We start from the raw sequence: 21770 nt of genomic DNA on the forward strand, positions 1-21770 counted from the left end.
TATATATGTATAAATGTACACATATAAATTACACGTCTGGTAATCTTTTCGATTATAAATAACCAAAGTTGTCGGGATATCGTCCGCAAAATGTCTGGCGTGGCTGAAAAGTTGTATTCTTTATCGTCCGCTGTCTTATACATTGACATTAAAACTTTTCCGCGATATAAAGAGAAAGATCGACGCCCGAGCGTCGGCAGCGTCGTGCCGACCACTACGTGTAGTTGAAGATGACGTCCTTGAATTATTAATTCCAGATAAAGGCCGCCGTCGGGGGAAACGGGACCGTCGAGTATGATGCACGCAAGTACAGAATGAATGGCTTTAGATCGCGAGACAGAAAAATGAACTTTCGAACTTTTCCAACCGTACCTTCCTTATGCCATTATGTCAGCCTCAGAATCAACTTGGAAATATCTTTGGATTTACTTCATGTGTACGATTTATATTTTATAAACTGCTTGGCCGGTGAAATACTGCTCCGAGTACACTTAAGAACCCTGCAGCGACAGATGTTACACCTCTATTTATGTGGGTTTTGTTAGTGAGTCTAAAAAGACCTAACATTAACTGCAAATAATACTTTGTAGCTATAGAAAGAGGTGAGACATGTATAGTTCAATCTGTTAATGCATTATTACTTCCAAAATATGCAGAATACTAAGCAATTCCAATTATTTTATTAAAATTTAAAATTTCGAGTTAAAAATTTTGGTGGAGGCGCCGGGACAGTTTAAAACAAAGACTATAATTGAGTTATAATTTCGGTTTTAATGAAGTAGATTGATGAATTTTCACCTTTAAATTATATTTCTTACGTGTGGATGTAGTTATGAATGTTAATTTATATTTTTTACAATAATTTAGACTATATACTATATAGATAACCTGACATACAACTAATAACAACTGTAAAGAAATTAATTTAGTCCTTGTTAATTAGGTTTTCATAAATCGGTAGGTACTATGTGAAGAAATACAACTCGTAGGAATGGGTTATTCGTGAACGTGAACTTTTAGATGAACTTTACCTTATCAGGTTAGTGTAAGTAACCAGATTCGTTCCAGTTCTATAAACTTAAATGTCGAAAACCAGCATTGCTAATTCTGCTTGAAAGTTAGGGGACGTGTAATGAAAACGGTGCACTGTGCAATATTACTAAAGATAAGTGCCTATGTACATTTAATGGCGTCAATGTGATAAAACGTTGTCTCATTTCCACAAGAAGATGTACATAGCACATATATAAGCTTACATTTATGACATCATCATGTCAGTCGAACTAAGGGCATCTACAACAAGAGAAAGATCTCGTTCAATGCTAAACTTGAACAGTACCAGGCAGTTTTGAAGCCACACTTTCTGCTGAACGTCAACCATAATCAAAAGGTTAGAGTTAATGTACAGAAAGATATTGATGAAGACACTGGAACTCCAAAAAATAGAAACAAAAGCAACCATATCTCCAATTGGAAAATATCTTAGATTTAATCCGATAAAGCAGGGTTGTTTTTTTCGAACATATCTGCAGAATGGAGCCCGAGAGGTTAATGAACCATAGAGGAGAATTAAGACCAGGAAGTCTAAAATACTGTAGCACTTGGAAGAAATGAAAATAGAAGCAACGGAAGTCAGTGATAAGCAAGTACTCAAACACAAGATCAAAAACAACGAGAGATTCCGAAAAAAGAATCACTCAGAAATATCATGGACGGAAGGAATGATAAGGAATCATTGGAATAAACTGAATCAAGTGGATGATATTGTATTTGCGTGGTCCAGAGGATGTCCAAAGGGCTGATAAAGAATCGTATAATTCGAATAAAATAATTCGAAGTGGTCTGTATTCTGTCGAAACTGCCAGACGCGGATCGCGATTTCGGTCTTTTTGGATCTCATCAGCGCGTCGCAGACAGCTCCGACAGAACACAGACCAACTTTTACCTGCTGTCTTAACAGTGCGTTTTAGAAAATACTACAAATGGCGCAGTAAACGCCATCTGTAGCACGATGCTACATTTTAGGATTACGTATGCTCCAACAAGGTCCACTTGTGTGGATATCTACTTGCTGAAAACGAATCCCGGCGTAGCCAACCTCAACGTGATAGGCACGTTAGCTTAATCGAATAAAATAATTCGAAGTGGTCTGTATTCTGTCGAAACTGCCAGACGCGGATCGCGATTTCGATCTTTTTGGATCTCATCAGCGCGTCGCAGGCAGCTCCGACAGAACACAGACCAACTTTTACCTGCTGTCTTAACAGTGCGTTTTAGAAAATACTACAAATGGCGCAGTAAACGCCATCTGTAGCACGATGCTACATTTTAGGATTACGTATGCTCCAACAAGGTCCACTTGTGTGGATATCTACTTGCTGAAAACGAATCCCGGCGTAGCCAACCTCAACGTGATAGGCACGTTAGCTTAATCGAATAAAATAATTCGAAGTGGTCTGTATTCTGTCGAAACTGCCAGACGCGGATCGCGATTTCGATCTTTTTGGATCTCATCAGCGCGTCGCAGGCAGCTCCGACAGAACACAGACCAACTTTTACCTGCTGTCTTAACAGTGCGTTTTAGAAAATACTACAAATGGCGCAGTAAACGCCATCTGTAGCACGATGCTACATTTTAGGATTACGTATGCTCCAACAAGGTCCACTTGTGTGGATATCTACTTGCTGAAAACGAATCCCGGCGTAGCCAACCTCAACGTGATAGGCACGTTAGCTTAATCGAATAAAATAATTCGAAGTGGTCTGTATTCTGTCGAAACTGCCAGACGCGGATCGCGATTTCGATCTTTTTGGATCTCATCAGCGCGTCGCAGGCAGCTCCGACAGAACACAGACCAACTTTTACCTGCTGTCTTAACAGTGCGTTTTAGAAAATACTACAAATGGCGCAGTAAACGCCATCTGTAGCACGATGCTACATTTTAGGATTACGTATGCTCCAACAAGGTCCACTTGTGTGGATATCTACTTGCTGAAAACGAATCCCGGCGTAGCCAACCTCAACGTGATAGGCACGTTAGCTTAATCGAATAAAATAATTCGAAGTGGTCTGTATTCTGTCGAAACTGCCAGACGCGGATCGCGATTTCGATCTTTTTGGATCTCATCAGCGCGTCGCAGGCAGCTCCGACAGAACACAGACCAACTTTTACCTGCTGTCTTAACAGTGCGTTTTAGAAAATACTACAAATGGCGCAGTAAACGCCATCTGTAGCACGATGCTACATTTTAGGATTACGTATGCTCCAACAAGGTCCACTTGTGTGGATATCTACTTGCTGAAAACGAATCCCGGCGTAGCCAACCTCAACGTGATAGGCACGTTAGCTTAATCGAATAAAATAATTCGAAGTGGTCTGTATTCTGTCGAAACTGCCAGACGCGGATCGCGATTTCGATCTTTTTGGATCTCATCAGCGCGTCGCAGGCAGCTCCGACAGAACACAGACCAACTTTTACCTGCTGTCTTAACAGTGCGTTTTAGAAAATACTACAAATGGCGCAGTAAACGCCATCTGTAGCACGATGCTACATTTTAGGATTACGTATGCTCCAACAAGGTCCACTTGTGTGGATATCTACTTGCTGAAAACGAATCCCGGCGTAGCCAACCTCAACGTGATAGGCACGTTAGCTTAATCGAATAAAATAATTCGAAGTGGTCTGTATTCTGTCGAAACTGCCAGACGCGGATCGCGATTTCGATCTTTTTGGATCTCATCAGCGCGTCGCAGGCAGCTCCGACAGAACACAGACCAACTTTTACCTGCTGTCTTAACAGTGCGTTTTAGAAAATACTACAAATGGCGCAGTAAACGCCATCTGTAGCACGATGCTACATTTTAGGATTACGTATGCTCCAACAAGGTCCACTTGTGTGGATATCTACTTGCTGAAAACGAATCCCGGCGTAGCCAACCTCAACGTGATAGGCACGTTAGCTTAATCGAATAAAATAATTCGAAGTGGTCTGTATTCTGTCGAAACTGCCAGACGCGGATCGCGATTTCGATCTTTTTGGATCTCATCAGCGCGTCGCAGGCAGCTCCGACAGAACACAGACCAACTTTTACCTGCTGTCTTAACAGTGCGTTTTAGAAAATACTACAAATGGCGCAGTAAACGCCATCTGTAGCACGATGCTACATTTTAGGATTACGTATGCTCCAACAAGGTCCACTTGTGTGGATATCTACTTGCTGAAAACGAATCCCGGCGTAGCCAACCTCAACGTGATAGGCACGTTAGCTTAATCGAATAAAATAATTCGAAGTGGTCTGTATTCTGTCGAAACTGCCAGACGCGGATCGCGATTTCGATCTTTTTGGATCTCATCAGCGCGTCGCAGGCAGCTCCGACAGAACACAGACCAACTTTTACCTGCTGTCTTAACAGTGCGTTTTAGAAAATACTACAAATGGCGCGGTAAACGCCATCTGTAGCACGATGCTACATTTTAGGATTACGTATCCTCCAACAAGGTCCACTTGTGTGGATATCTACTTGCTCAAAACGAATCCCGGCGTGGACCTTGTTGGAGCATACGTAATCCTAAAATGTAGCATCGTACTACAGATGGCGTTTACCGCGCCATTTGTGGTATTTTCTACTTAATAGTTATTTAGAATTTATATTTTTGAATATTAAATTTGAAACATATCCAAATTCTCCTCCATTTTTTACCAAAGCGACGTTCATTTTTTAATGTTATATTAATAAACTAATTTCTGCTCGGTGTTCGGCAGTAACTAAGCAGTATATCGGATTCCGGAGGATTTGACAAAGTACCGATGCTAGAATTTCATTAAGCAATTCAATTTTTGCTGTCCGACATTTTTCAGCGTTCATTTCCAACAAGGACTCGTTCCTGACTAGCGCACAGGACGCTACGGGAACAAAACAAGGACGGGAGATAGATGGTGTGTCAGGAGAAGACGCGCATGAAATATGACGTAACCGTTTTATTTGATTCCTTCTTCGCTAATACATAGACGTTGAGATTAATTCCTGAAGGACCCTCTCTCACGTTCGCGTTAACTGTGTACTTATTGGAAGGACGAAGGAGGAGAACATCGTGCTCTAGTAATAAGTGGCGCAAAATGTAGCGAGGTGGCGGTAATTTTGTCCGCGAAGAAGGAAAATACACAGGACAAATTAACAAAGAGTTGGGCTTGAGAATTACGCAAGGACGTGATCAACTCAGAATTTATTATGACAGGATTTAATCGAGTATATAAGAGCAGGTAAACAGGATAAAAGGGAAACAGCTCGACTTAACGAATTTATGGGGCTGTTACAATACATTAGACGGGAAATAAATAGGTTCCTTGTTTTAATGAAATATTTAGTAATGAATCTAATGAATATCCTTCGTCTTCATTTTCTTTCTACGTTTTTTTTTTTTTAATTAAAACGAAAAGGGAAAACAATGGAACGCTTTGCAACGATGGTCCTTCGAGCCGGATAGTTTCTTGTGTTGATAACTTCAAGTACCTTGGCCGACCACCTAAGCTTCCAAAACGTTCCAGAACAATCATAACAGCCTGGACTATGTAGAATCAATCGTAATCGCTACACAGCGAAGCTCTCCGCTATTGTTTTCTGAAAACATGTCGTTTCACAATAATTTATTACAAATTCACTTCTTGTATTGATTAGTGCCGTTACCTAAAACAACAAAATGCTTTCATTAATCTGAACTAATTAGGAGTCCGCTGTGGCTTTTGGGTCAAGCTGGATTCCAACAGTGGTCGGTTGTCGTTTAATTTGCGGGACCGCTGGCGTTTTTGTCATCTGTCATCTTGACAAACGCCTTATTCTCCGCCTCTGAAATTACTGACAAACGAGAGAAACCGCATTATAATTTATGAGATAACAAATCTTATAATACTAAATTAATGATATCAAAGATCGAACCCTTAAATAGGCATTTATGTAAATTCGCTAGTGACCTTGTTTAAAAATGTTCGCAAAAAAGTCAATATAGTTTGCAATTTACCTTTTAAACCTGCCAAAACTTAATGATTTGGAGAAAATAAGCTTCATAAAAATGTCACGGGTCCCCATTCCCCATTATAACCAACATGACGTTCGGTGTTGGTTTATCGAAAAGTTGTTCCTTAATGGTTTCAAAGATTGTGTTATAAGCTGTCGGGCGTAACAAAAATATTGCCGTTCTTTGTCGCCTTTCCTCGTACGTAATAGACATAAAAAAAAATATAATCTAAACGGGAAAGTTTCCTCCGGTTCGATCCCCGCAACATTGTAAACAGAACAGTCTGCCAGGTCATTCCTTATAAGGTGTCACTGACGTTATTTACAACCGAAAAAGGAACGACCTGTGCGAATTGTCTACAGCTAACTGTGTAATAAAAATCTCCTCGGCACAAAATGTCCGAGGAATTATCACTTCATGGAACTTACTTTATTCGATATCTCATCTTTACTTGCTGGCAGTTTCGCTAAAATCCATTGGTGTAAGAAGATGAAAGAGTGAAATCCTTTGGGTGGACGTGATTTCTTCAGTAGACGAAGTCAAACGTAATCTTTTACATGGTATACTTACCTAAGTAAAATAAGTGTGGAGCTATGGTCTGCGTCAGCTATATGCAATAAGGAAACCGAAGCCGGTCCTGGACGTGTATGGGGACGTTGATGGAATGTAAACTAAACAATGCCGGTTGTCCAACGCCTAAGGTAAACATAAACATTGAACAAGAACTTTTACTTATCTACTGACTGAAATTTGTCTAATTAACATTCAAAAAAGCTGGAAATGAGGGGTTTTACTCGTACATATCACACAAATCATGATCTTCATGTCTTCTTGTTGATGTTTAGGTAGATACACCTGTAATGGGTAGTAAGTCGTACACGTTGCGAAGCAGCTGCATTTCAAGCCAACTCATTATCGTTTAATGTTACATTAAGATACATACGTGTGGCGGATGAATGTTAAATGTATTTACACACATGTATTGCTCGTCGCGGATTTAATACAAATTTGTGTTCGGGCTAGAGACTTCCGCGTGCAACTTCCCCATTCGCGTCGTAACACGTCTGGGGAGTTTGCTGCAAGTCTCCCGGGTACGTGTTCCTTCCTTGAGTCGCTATGTGCAACCACCTGCACGCTTGGATAAACCCTCAAACGACTTGTGCATACATGCAACCGACGACGGCACGGCGTTTCAGAGATAACAGCCATAACGGATTTCTATTTATGTATTTTAATCTAGTAACGAGATGTTGTTCAGTACCTAGCAAAACATTTCGTTACAACCGGGATATAAGACTGCGAGGGGTTGGCGGTACGTGACTGAAAGCAGTTTTATAAAAGTGGTAAACTATCTTCCCCATTATTTCTTGACTTCAGCACCGGCAATATCCATCTGACGATGACGTGGCTAAATTGGTTTGGACGATCTACTTCTATCGCAGGTGTTCTCGACTATAAAGAACGAAAAAACGAGAGAGTAGTTACGGATACCAACCAAAAACAAAAAGACTTTTTAGTCAGAATATATAACAGTTCCATATTTGGATATAAAAGTAAGGAAGTAATTTCCTCTTGGAATACTTGTAATTCTCATATTGAATGGTTCGTGTAGCAGACACAAGATCTATCTAGTGGTGAATGTAACAGCTCAGCCAAATCGCGATTGCTCTAATAGGCCATTAGTGCTTCATAGTCGAAGCTTAACGCTCTGGTTTCCTTCCGAACGGCCAATTGTGAGAGAATGGAGGAACACCGCCGCTGAGCTCTTCAATGAGCAATAAACAGTTTACGAGACTAAGTGTCAAGCATCCGCCGTAGTTCTTACTCTTCAACAACATTTTTAACGCATCAACAATTTACCGAAGAAATTGATGTTTAATTACTGCTTTGTCCACACCTGCCTAAGATTGATCCGAAATGTGGTAGAGCTTTTGCGAATGTCCGAGAATCTCCTGGAAGCCATCGACTTCCAGGACTGTTTATGTCAGAAACAAACTCATTTTATGTCTGAGAGATTGTAACGTTTTGATGTTTTTAATGACATGTTGCTTATTAAGTATAGGACATTAAACAGAGCGTTTTTATTGGTGTAATTAAAGAGAGGAAATATTTTTAATGGCCGCTTACGGCACCTTTATTTGGCTTTTATTGACATTCGGTTTCCGATATTACATTTATGTAATGAATGAAAAGTAATATGATAAGCGACCATAAATACTTCTCGTAAAATCTTACGATCTGATTTATACATTTTCAGGCATTTAACTCGCTTTATATATGTTACAAAAGCATAATAATAACAATGAAAATATGTATTAATAATAATAACAATAACAATAATACTAATAATAATAGCGACTGTAGTTATTTACGTGTTCCCCATTTTCTATGTGCCGTCATGTTAAAGCCGAATATGTTAGTTTTTACGATCGGTCGTAAATGATAAGACTTTAGCACCACAGAGAGTATTAAAGAATACACAGGTTTATGATTATAAATTGCAACGGGTTGTTTTCTTCTTCGTCTCCCATTTTAAAGTTGTAAAAGAGTTGAACGTAACTATTTGGAATCCAAAACAGTAGCGCCTTACGACGAAACTTATAATAATGAGGATACCTTTTAAGGCGTGAATAAGCGAGTAAAGTTAACTTTTCTTATTTATACTGTTCTATATTATACGAGGATTGTCCGTAAGATAAGGTCTCAAGTCTTTGGAATCGCCAGGAAAGTTTTTACGCAAGATCCACTAACTCTGCTTGGTTCTCCATCCACAAATCCCCACCAGATGTGAGCAAAATGCTCAGTGAATGCAACAACCGACTTCATCTGCTAATTTGGATGAGAGAACATATCCACTCTTACAATCCGACCCTAGCACCAAGTGGTTACCATTTTTTTCCTACTTTGAAGTCACAGCATGTTGGGAAGAGGCGTTAAAAGAGAGGTCGTAGGTTATTTGCACATCACGGGTTTACGAAAATTGCCACAACGTATGCAAAAATGCTTGACTCCCACCCTGGATTATGCCAAAATATAGTAGAAAGTCCAGGCATTTCATTTAAAGAATGACCTCCAAGGTCTCTTAGAGGTCAAACAAAACATATTTTTACAACACTGGCCACGACGTTTCGGTCTTATGTACGAGGTATGACCTTCAAGGTGCCATTAGAGGGCATGGTAAGGGACTGAGGATGGACAGGCCATCGAACTGTCACAGTATCCCTATAGCTATACTACTCGTGTGATTCCTTGCAATTCTTTGAACAACCCTCGTAATAGCTATTGTAGCTCATGTTCGTTACTCTTCACTACCCTAAATACCAATATATTTATTTAATGTATTTATTTAGACAAAATTGTCGAAGAAATTGAGCAAGCAGGAAAGTGAGTTGCCGTCATTTCTGTAGTACTCTATCGGGACGTGAAATTTAAAGTTGAACGTTTATCGATAAAGTTCGAGCGAACTTGTCCACCAAAAATTATAGGATATGGCATCCACGATATTCCACCCTTACAGACACCTACAGACACACACGTACACAGATATGTGTATAAATATACGTGCAGCTTTTCAGATTGAAACCAGTGCAAATTTAAAAGTGCTGATTCCATCAAGTCGACTGCCGACGTTTGCAAATCCAAACACTACCTCTACCGTCTCGAGACGGCACAAAAACTCACCTCAATCATAAAAGAGGAGAGATCTTTTATATCTCGATAAAGAAAATTGAAGGCTTTGCCTTTATGTCTTTCCATCATCATAATAATGATCATCTTCGTCGTTATTATTATTCGTGCTAACGATCTTAAGTCGTACGGACTCTGGTTTAAATCAATTTTAATCGTGATGGATCTTAATCGCGAATCATAAAATGATTCAAACGATTGTGATACGTTCCGACTTCGTATTTAATTAAACTATTTTATAATTCTCCTGTAATTTAATACTTGTTTTCGGAATCTTTTCATACCCCTTTGAGATTTCGATATTGAACAATTCCTTCTTAGGAAACTTGTACAATATTACATAAATTTTATCAAATTTCTTGTTTAGTTTCTCTATTTCCTGATTATGACCGGTCGATCTCGTACGGGACTCGCCGTAGACTCAAGCGCGCTCGATATTGACTCGCCTTAAAAATATTCGAACAAATATAGTTTTGAAACATATGTGGTATTACCAAGTCAAATTATCGTACAATACCTACATACGCCTTGACGATTTCCCCTGGGACGGGTTTCCCTGATGATATTACAATACATATGTACCTATAATAATAATAATAATAAGAAATTTTGTATTCACTCTATTGAAGCAATGAAATCAATATCGGCCACATACATACATACATAGATTGAGATGTAATTCAGAATTCGAAGACGGATAAACGAAGAATACAATCTCTCCGAATTTCTAGTTATAATTGCATTTGAGTTGGACATGAAAGAAGCTTTGTTATATTCCCAATTACTAGTACGATCCCCCGAATAGACTTTTATCGGTTTCGAGACGATTGTAATCTGGATTTCCGGTTAGGGTGTTCCATTTAAACGGGAGAGGACAATTTTCTGGGGGGAGCAGACGGGACGCGCCGTTAGATACGATACGGCTCTTTCAAAGGAATAAAGACCATCTAACCATATTCTTTACATTAAAATTGAAGCTCTCTACTTAGTTCTTTCCTTACGTCACCACTCACCTGTATCCTTTAATTGGAATTGATGCCAAACGTCTTCTTCTAATATCCTTGTGTGTTTTTTAACGGATGCCTAAGACATTTAATGTCTCTTGATACAGTTTAAGCTTTAAGCGTCGTAGTTTATTAAAAACTAAAACCATCTTAAGAAGTTGAAAACCTCTTAGATGATTTTTATCCACTTAATGTGCTTCGTTCGTTCACTTCTCTGAAGTCTAATCAATAAATAGTCAATATTAATGTTTTAAAGATGAGCTGCAATTGAGAACTCAACGAGTACATACTTTTAAATGCTCATTTAAGAATTGCATTTCATTACGCCAGGATATTAATGCAGGAAATTGACTAAGTGCCTTTTAATGCAGCTTTACCTTGTTGGTTTTGAAATTATTAATACTACCCTCAAAAATTAAAAATCCTTATGAGTAAATTTCATCCAGAATCCCACTCGGTCTGTTCTGTTCTCTCGCTATATTAAGTCTGTCATTAAGTAATCAAAATTTGTATATCAAATGGACATGTTTTTAAAACGAGTCGTAATCGAGCACCCAATGAACCCAAACTGAGTACGTAATCTTTAATCTTTTTCTAGACTATCCTAAATCATTAAATCGATGTATCAATAACTAATCGAATAGCTATATTGGGTCGATAAATAAAATTAATAGAAAGACAATTCTGTATTCCACGTCTAAACAGTCGTTTTGCTCAATTCAAGAACCAACCACATGCTAAACAGCGGTGAGAGAATGTTTAGTTTTGCGAATTCGCTAGTCCATTTCGTCCATTAAGCGAGACAAACGGTAATCTTAATGGTTTCAACGAGCCGGATGATGCTAAGAAGATTGCGAAACAAAAGAGCCTCTGCAAAGTTTCACTTACCCAATTCGTTTGCTCATTTCTGCATCCGTACCCTTTATTTCTCTCCGTTCTCTTATTCGTTAGCACTGACTCGGAAATGAACCTGCAGCGTGATAGAAAGTCTCATCAGAAATCTGATCGGATCGGCGACACTACTTTAGTAGTATCACAAAGGTTACTTTGAACTCCGATTGCTTACAGAAAACGATTGTCAATTTTATTTCAATTAGATGCTCCTTACGTTAGTAGTTCGTCCTGATTAATCCTGTATTCCTGATGGCAATTCATTTAGATAATTTAAAACTTTTGTATCTCCATTTAAACTATCACTTTACTGACCTCTGTAAACTCTCTCGTTTACCCCATTTCCCAATATTTAGTTTTCTGATTTAAGCCTTGGTCATTGTCCTTTAGAAAGTGTAAGACTAATAAACTCAGTTGTGCTCATAATATTCATTTAATTATATTTGGGCGAACGCTTGTATTTTTTCGGGTGTAAAAACGATTCGATCGTGAAACAGAAAGTTTAAAATATTGTTTCCATTTGTCTTCCTCTCAATCGCAGCCCACGTATTCGGTTTCTAAAATGGATGGTACTTTGTTAACGTCGGCTTGGTTCAATTTACAACTTTTAATTGGATATAAAAAAAGAATGACGCCCTCGACCAATCTCCACATCGGTTACTGTTATGGATGCACTTCTTTACTAGGACGATCGCAAGTTGAAAATTTACGTTCTAACTCTAAATATTATCAATAATTGGGTAGAGTTTTTGAAAGATTACTGTTATTAATACAGTAGGAGTTAGGATGAGATTTAAGGGTAGGGTATAAGTAGAGTGCTGGATAATAAGAAAAAATATTGGGTAGTATCAAACAGGGTAAAATTAAAGTATAGGGTAGCATCATGTGTGGTAGAATAATGGGTAGTATCAAGCGGAATAGGGGTAGTGCAAAGAATCGAATATGGGTAAAGGGTAAGGTAGTATTGCGGCTAGGGTAATGTAATGTAAGGTTATAGAGTACGGCACAATATTGGGTAGTATCGAGCGGGATAAAAATAGTGCATTTAGTCGAATAAGGACGAAGAGTGAGACAGTATAGTGCTAGGATAGTGAAATGTAGGATTGTAGGGTACGGTAAAATAATTGGTAGTATCTAGCGGTAAAGGAATGGCACATAGAATCAAATACGGGTGGAGGGTAAGGTAGTACAGGGGTTAGAGTAATGTAATGTGGGGTTTTAGGATACACCGGGATAGGGATAGTGTATAGAGTCGAATAGGGGCGAAGGTTAGGACAGTTTAGTATCTGGGGTAGTATAATGTAAGATTATAGGGTAGTATCGAGCGGGATAAGAACAGTGCATTGAGTCGAATAAGGACGAAGGGTAAGGTAGTATAGAGGCTAGGGTAATGTAATGTGGGGTTATAGGATACACCGGGATAGGAATAGTGTATAGAGTCGAATAGGGGCGAAGGTTAGGACAGTCTAGTGGTTGGGGTAGTGTAATGTACTATTACAGGGTACAGTAGAATAATGGGTAGTATCGAGTGGGATAGGAATACTACATAAAGTTGAATAGGGACGAAAGGCAGGATAGTACAGTGGCCGGAGTAGTGCAGGGTAGGATTATAGAGAAGAACAGAATATTTGGTAGAATCAGTCAGAGTAGGATTAAATTGTGAAGTAATATAGTATTATGGATAGTATTGAGTAGAATACAAGGAAGGTGTGGAGTAGGGCAAAGGGTAAGGTAGTATAGTAGCCAGAGTAGTGTTATTAAGGAATAAAAGGGCGGGTTAGGAGAGTGGAGAGAGTGAAGTACGAAGATGGAGACTGTAGGTAGATGACTTTTAAATGATAGAATAGGATAATGGATAAGGTAAGGTAGGGTAAGATTTTTGTAATGGAGTGATCCGTTTCCTCATTGGAGTTAAGCGGATAGCAGAATGATTTTGTTGTTGAAAAATTCTGCATAATTTTTCGGCGAGGGTTGATGCTAGAGTCATGTTGTGGTAGTGTCGGCGACGTTCGCGAGCGTCGCGGCGGCAGTGTCGCTTCGTTGGTCGGTCGCTTCACCCGATGCAGTTTGTTCTGCAAGTTGATGAGCCTTGTCGGACATGCGACATGACTAATCGGAGCCGAGTCCTGGCACGTCCTTGTTTAATTCTGGATCCGACGTCTTGAAAAATTGTAATTGCTTTATCCATCGGCCACTTGAGACGGTCTCGGACGTGCGCGATTTAATAATAAAATAAAAAAAAAAGAGTCAGAATAATAATTGCTACGACAATCAACAGCCACTACTTTATTACTTCTGCCCCAGTTCCGCCACCGAAATTCCACCCTCATTGCCATCCTTTAAGTTTTAATTGGAGACCTGACTGTTCGCCGCTCCGGAAATAAAATTGAAATCCGGGGACGTTAAATGAAATATTTGCGTGTTTAGTTATTAGAGCGGGATTAGGTGCTATTTTTACAATAATTAATTGCTTCTCGGCGGATGCGTAGGGTAGTTTAATTAAAAAAAATAAAGAAGCCCTTATTGAGCCCCGTCTAAAAATTATTTCTAGATCCACTAGTGGATTTTCATTTCAAACTTGTTTACTTGTTCCAAAAATTAAATTGCCATTCGTATTTTGAGTAGATAAATTAACAGTAACGAAATACCATAAGTAATATCAGTTCTTACGAGTAGGTACCTAGTTATAGTCGTTAGCTTGCAGAATTGGATTTGAAGATTTGTGATCTTTGATTTGAGAATCTACGAATGGATTCGCCGTCTTCGACACAAACCAATTACAAGTTTTAAATTAGATTCTGGCCTCCTCCCTGGCACTAATTAAGTGCCTCTAACTTTGCAAAACCCGTGTCCCTAAATTGGCAACTGATTAATGGGATTTCATGTTTTAGGTCAGCATACATTTCACTCTGACGCACTTACATACACTTAGTTTACACAAGTGCTCGTCGCTACCTGCAATTTAGCGTCATTTGCGGTTTCTTGATTACACCCGGCATCATTAAGACATTAAAACCACGAAATAAAATAAAAAAGTAAAAGCCAACAAGTTCAGCGTTTCGCTACGTGAATACGGAATGTTTCTAAGGCCTCTTACAGACAAGACCAGTATCTACCAGCGAAATTAATTGCAGATCGATTTTTTTATTTCGTTATGTACCATATTCAAAAACGTCTCTGGGTATTACATAATATGTAAGCCCGACCAGCAGTTGATAAAAATTTATTGATATCAAATATTAGTACGAAATTGGAAATTTTGAAGAAGTAATCCACTTGAAGAAGTCACTGTGTGGCGAATTGTACATTGTGGTACAATAAACATCTTTGTAACTTGTGTTTGTATGTTTATTTTCTATATTAAATTTAACAAGTAGCTGATGCGTACACGACTGAGATTGTTTCTCCTTACGGATTTTTATCTTACATTAGTCCTTTTGTGGCCGTCAGATCAGTAATGTCGACGTCACTTTCTTCTGTCCGCTGCGCTACTACATTTAATGCACTTACAGCTCGGTCTCCCATTTTCTGGTTCAAACTTTTACGGTTTCGAGACTCAACTTTGTAATGTCAATAAAAAAGTAATAAGCCACTGTAGGTCATCTTCAGTATTTTTATTAACATCATTTGCGACGTTTCTGACTAAATCTTTTGCTTCTCCAATGTAATCTAGGTATACCTTCGGTAAATTTATATAGAATATATGACGTATTACGGTTTGCCATAAAATTTTTATACATCAAACCGTATTTGAGGCTCCACGCCGCAGAAAAGCGAACCAGAACGGATCTGATTGTGACTAGAGTAAACTTGTGTAGAGTATCCGATGCGACTCGGCGACTTCCCCGAACGATCGCCAGAAATTGCTCTGCTCCTGAGGGATGGAGTAATTCGGCATAAACTCCCATGTTCCTGTTATGTTATGCAAATGTTAAAAACGCCCGCCACTTTTCGACTGAATAAAATATTAGACGCGCTTTTCGTTCTTTTTCATATTGTCGACACTTGAATATTTTGTTGCCGATCGGCAGGAAAAATTACCTCGCTTTACATTCTACCTGCTCTCGAAGTTTTGACACAAAGCTTATGTGGTGTGTGCCCCGGGAAATCCCCGATCGAAAACGCATCAACTTGCATCAATTAGGTATAGAATTGTTTTTATTCGCCAGAGAGCAGCTCGATTTGGATTTTTTAAACGGACATATAAGCCAGTTTTCCCCAATGAGAGGCGTGTGTTCGGCGCCATATTGCATAGAAGACTTTAAAAGCAGCTTTTCTGGAAAGATGGCTATCGTCAGTAGGAATCGTGCTCTTCTGTTACATAATTGCTAGGTCCCTTCATTACCAAAGATAACCAAGTTGCCAAGATGCCCCCAAGAAGATTTCTACTTTTAAACACAGAAAGACTTCTCCACATGATTGGTACAAACTGAAACACTGAGCTACCAAAGTGTCCAAAACGTTTTTTCTTTGGTACTGAAGATTGGATCAATAAAATTAAAATCAATCAATAAAAGAGTCGAGATGCATGTAATGACTGAATGCGGCCCTGGAATGTTTCGGCAGACGTGCGCATGAGCCACCACTTTTAGATTGATCAATGAGGATTACGCTGATCATGTACTACTTGGTGATAATGCTTTTACGTTTGCTTTGGTTTGGTCTATCTTGAAACTGAACTGACTATAGAAATTGGAATTCAAATACTACTCGCCAAAAAATGGTGCCAGAGATAAATCCACTGTTTTTCTGAAAACGCACATTGGAAGTGATCTAATTGTACTATCTAACGTTATAATTATCTAACGTTTTCTTTTGTATATTTTAGAAATTGTGAAGTTGCGATTTTGGTAACGGTGAAACGTAATTTTTGCTGTAATGTTACAATAGTATAAAGCTTACTCGAAAGCCAGCAACATGTACCTACGCGAAACGCACGAACATGAAATGTAGCATAATAAGAAGGATCTTTGTTGATTTTCTGCTTTCCAGTTGCTAGTTTAATAGGCTAAATAACTGTCTGTGCCGAGAGAAATTCATGAGCCTTGAATTCACAATACGTACATATATGTATGTATGTATGTATGTATGTACTTACATAGAAACGGAAATGCTGAAAGATGATGATAATTGAAGTTTTCAAAAGAGCCTTCTCTGCCATGTGTAATAAATTTACTTTTGATGGTGAAAATGCCAGCATAAATGTTCGTAGGTACACCTTTGTGTAATAGTCGCTTTGGTTAAATGACTTTTATAATATTTCGTAAAGTTTTACTTACAAAACTAGGACTTTTTCGAAGCGAGCCTACTCGAGTAAAAATCGAGTCTCGCATGAGTCTTACCCTTTAGCAATCGACGATCAAAATTGGCAAACTCCGCAATAATCTATCTGTGACAATGGACGTATCTTCTTTCTTGTTTCCACTTGGAACTGTAGTCATTTGCTGCGTTATGAACACGTCCTTGTTAAGGTAGAAAATGCTGCATGAGAAGTACAGACAATATGAAAAGAGATAACCGAATAATTGTACCTAAGCGATTCAGCGGTTAGAAGTTGCTGAGATACCTACGCGAAAGATTAGGGTCCAAAAATGAAAAAAAAATCAAGAATATGCACCCAAAAGAACTGAACCTGCTTCACTTTGAAGCAGTTTCCTTAATTTTGGGTTTTTGGTCACATTTTGGCCTCTAGCCTTTCGTATTGAATCGAGTGTTTTCTAAAATTGTCCCTGAATACAGTCCAGTTATCACGTCATGTCAGATAGGGTGCATTTTGTATTATAACTACTACGACGCCTATTAATCGACCAAAAAGGAAAACGTGATAATTCTTTATTCGTTTCTATTTTACGTCATATATCAATTTGATGTAATTGATAACGTTCAAATGGCGACGTAAATTCGCGAATGCCCGGTTCAAATAGGTAATATTTTTGTCATCTGGTGCCAGTCGAACCTGTTTTCACGTCGTTCATTTTAATCTCATCATCGAACTATTGAAATTGGCGGAAAAACAAACGATGAGTGCATGACTTTGTGCTATTTCACTCTCTGTATTTCTCTCTCTTTGTCATTTCACCATTTGTGTGACACAAAATACCAACCGAGGTCCGTCCGTTATATTAAAAAGCCCTATACATATTGTATAATACAAACATTGGTATGCCTTATTTAGCTTCAATTTGAATCGTGTTTAATGGATATTACGTGTTGATGAGGAAATAAAAGCGTAAATATATATGCGATAGGTACAGAGTACAGGCAAAGAGAAAGAACAAACACAAACCTGCATATTAGAAATTATTAATTACGCCCAATATTAAAATATTTATGGGTAGTTTGACTCATATATATTACCTATATAATCGTTCGTCACTTTTAAATTTAATGCGTGGCTTGACTTTGGTTACTTTTTTGGGATTCTATACCAAAAACGAATAAAAAGAAACTCTTCATAAGTTAAAATGTTTTAAATCCTTTCTACTGATAAGAAAAGCAAAACCAAGATTAAGACTGCCCCAGTCGTTGCTGCCACATATTTCAAATAAATCACATCTTTGGTTCTCATAATTTCTCTTTGATGGCTGCACCTAACGATTAGAGATTCATCATCGACCGTGGATGTGCTCAATTCGCCAAGAAGAGAGGGTTGTTATGTAAATTTAATGATAGCCAGTCTGTACTACGACAGTTGCATGTATATATTGATCTCGAGATTGATTGGGCAAATGCTGTTGTCCAAGTGCTTCGAATATGTAAACTAGCTTTCAATTGACATACATATTAGGTACGTCGATATCGAAACTAGTCGGTCTTAGAACCGATCTAATTGAAACTGTACAAACACTTGCAGATTGCTTACTTATTAAGAGCATTATTGAGTTTTACTAATGATAATTACTGCACTAGGTACATCATAAGTCCATCTTAAAGAAACAACAGACACGATATTACGAATCATCCATATACATACCTTACAGAGATGAGATTTGGATTTAAGCAAAAAGTGACCACTGTTGCATTTGTTTTAATAAAAATAGAACAAAGTAGGAACAGAGGTTCAAAAAAAAAACAATTCTCAAACTCTGAATTTGGTTCAGTCAGTACAAAGCACGCACGATTGGAAGTGCAACAGTTAAAGGGCATTGTTATTTAAATTCGAAACTTTTTCTGCTTTCGATTCCATTGTGAACCATCTAACCGTTAATATTCGAACTGGTTAACCGTTTCTCTCCAAAATACACACAAATGCAAATATAAATACATCTGGCTACATACGATTTGAAGCAATTCGAAAACAACCACACTCATGTCTAAATGAAGATCTGCTGTTCTATCGACAAAAGGTATTTGAAACACCTTAATTTTTGTTAGACACTCGCCCTTGACTCGCCGCACACTCGCCCCTATGACTCATGTGGTTTCTCGCTATAGATAAATGTCTAAATGGAAATTGGTGTGATTTTTTATGTAATGTAACTGCTGTTGTATGCACCGATGTTTACTTTCTGATCAAAAATGTCTGAAACACATTAATTTTTGTTAGAGGCTCGCCCTCGACTCGCTACATACTCGCCACTGAGACTCATACAGTTTCTCACTATTGATGGATGTTTAAATGAAGATGTGTTTGATTTTTTATGAAATGTAACTGCTATTGTGTGCACCAATATTTACTTTCTGATAAAAATATCTGGAACACCTTAATTTTGTTAGGGACTCGCCCTCAGCTCGCCGCAAACTCTCCGCTGTGACTCATGCGGTTTCTCGTCATTAGTAGATGTCTAAATGAAGATGAGTGTGATTTTCTATGTACTGTAACTGCTGTTGTATGCACCGATGTTTACAATTTAACAACAAATGTCCGAAACACATTAATTTTTGTTGGAGACTCGGCCGCCACTCATCGCGCACTCGCCGCTGTAACTCATTCGATTTCTCGCCATTACTAGTTATCTAAATAAAGATGGATGTGACTTTTTATAAAATATAACTGCTATTCTGACAAAAAATATCTGAAACACATTAATTTGCTGGTGACTCGTTCTCAACTTACTGTGTTCTCGTTCCTGTGACTCGTGTGACTTCTCGCTATTGACAGATGTTTAAATGAAGATGGATGTGATCGTTTATGAAATGTAACTGCTATTGTTAGCACCGATGGTTACTTCTTGACAAAAAAAATTGGAATACTATTTTTGTTAGAAGCTCGCTATCGACTCGCTGCGCACTCGCCAGTATGGTTTATACAGTTTCTCGGTATTGAAAGATGTTTAAATGAAGATGGGTGTGTTTTTATGAAATGTAACTGCTATTGCATGCATTAATCTTCACTTTCTAATAAAGAATATCTGGAACACCTTAGTTTTTGTTAGAGACTCGCCCTCAACTCGCCGTGCACTCGCCGCTATGACTCATACTCTCGCTACTTATAGACGAATAAATGAAGATAATTGTGATGTTTTATGAAAAGTGCTATTGTATACATCGATGGTTACTTCCCGACAAAAAATATCTGGAACACATTAATTATTGTTTGAGACTCGTCCTCGACTCGCCGCGCCCTTTCCTCTGTGGGTTTTGCCCGTTTCTGGGATAAGAACTGCACATATTGATAGATGCTTTGATAACGTGTTACAATAATAATGTGCAACCATCCGTTATTGTTAACGTAACAAACAGATCATCACTTGCGCTTTGATCTGTTCTGGATTATTCGTTGTGATGAGTAATCAATATGGATTTTGTAAAGTGGCGAGATATTGTACCTACTCGAATGCTTGTGGGTTTGCGACCGTACGGTTTCTGATTTTCACAGGCAATATTACGCATATCTCTGTCGGTAGGTACCTACTAGTCACATAGTCGCATAGGTAATTGCCAATCCTTTGCTTTCTGCAATAAATTGAAACATGAAACGCGAAAGGTTAATTAATGGATACGTAACGTAGCGGTTAGTCATTAAAGTGGCAACAGTGCCCCTGATTAATGCATATTAACTCTTCAGTTTTTTTTTTGAGTCCAACTCGTCCCGTATGAATCTGAATTTGTTGATAAGTATAATATCGTCGCCAAAATACAGCCGTATTATATGTGTAGGACGGAATAAAATAAATTCTGAACCGATTGCGGTTTAGGTATAATATCGTATAAAGTCCTTTCCTCTACTTGTAGTTGAAAGCGGTCGGGGGTTGGGCTACACCAACGGGGAATTGTGTTGAGAGTGCGAAAATAAAAGAAAGAAATGCGACGCGAGTCTAAGAGGGTTTGCTCTCGGAACAGAGGATTGCTGACTACTTGTACTCTTTTAGGTACCAACCAAAAGGAAGAATAGAAAATGAGAGAGAGAGAGATGTCTTGCCATAAAAACTATTTCAAAAAAGTGTTCTCGGTTTAAGATGTGATGGAAGAGCAGAACGATGAGTAAAGTGGGAATTGATTTTTTTTTTTATAAAAAACATTTGAATCCTGCGAAAAAAGAGTAATATCGTTCTATTCTTTAGGGTACTTAGTATTATTATTGAAATATTTTTGTAAAACAAACGATGTACATACCTAAATTAACAATTTTATTAGGTGGTAGTGTTCTCCGTTATTAAGTTTTGTTTGCTGAAAACTTTCATTAAAAATTCCTACACTTATAGGTATGGCATTGATATTTCCTTTAGTTAATTTTGTACTTCTTATTCAAAAGAATTTACGAAGAAGGTTATCTAGGATAAACTTAATTAAATTTACTCGTTTTTGTGAGACTGTGCTGCTTCAGTGTTAGCTTTAAAAATTTCATGTTTCACTTACGAGCACTCTAAAAGCAAGACAAGATTAATAAAAAATTAATAATCTTTGTTGTTTGCCCAAACAAGATATTAGATAGTACCTATATACTTACCTAAACTGATGACTAACTAAAAGAAAATAATTAAAATTTTGTGAACACAGTAGATTCAAATAAAACAAAAAAGAAAGCGTTTCTTATTACAGAGTTTCTTGTTCTGAATATAAAATAGTTTTGATTAATGTAAAATGTAAACTATGGATATTTTCTTCGTATGTAGCTTTAAAACTAAGTAACAAACATTTGTTTAGATTTAGTTAATATTCATTAAAAAAACTGGCAGGAACCCAACCGCTTAGCTTTCAATTTTTCCCAAATTTAACCGTTTCTCTCCAAA

At 38.0% G+C, this 21770-nt stretch overlaps 1 protein-coding gene across 4 annotated transcripts in view; it reads left to right on the top strand.

Moving 5' to 3' along the window:
• The window catches only part of LOC108736059, a 174944-nt gene that overhangs the window by 90269 nt on the left and 62905 nt on the right, over nucleotides 1-21770 (top strand). The gene's annotated exons all lie outside the window — the stretch shown is intronic.

This window comes from Agrilus planipennis, unplaced genomic scaffold, assembly GCF_000699045.2.
Source record: "Agrilus planipennis isolate EAB-ADULT unplaced genomic scaffold, Apla_2.0 scaffold8, whole genome shotgun sequence".
In the NCBI taxonomy this organism is placed as follows: domain Eukaryota; kingdom Metazoa; phylum Arthropoda; class Insecta; order Coleoptera; family Buprestidae; genus Agrilus; species Agrilus planipennis.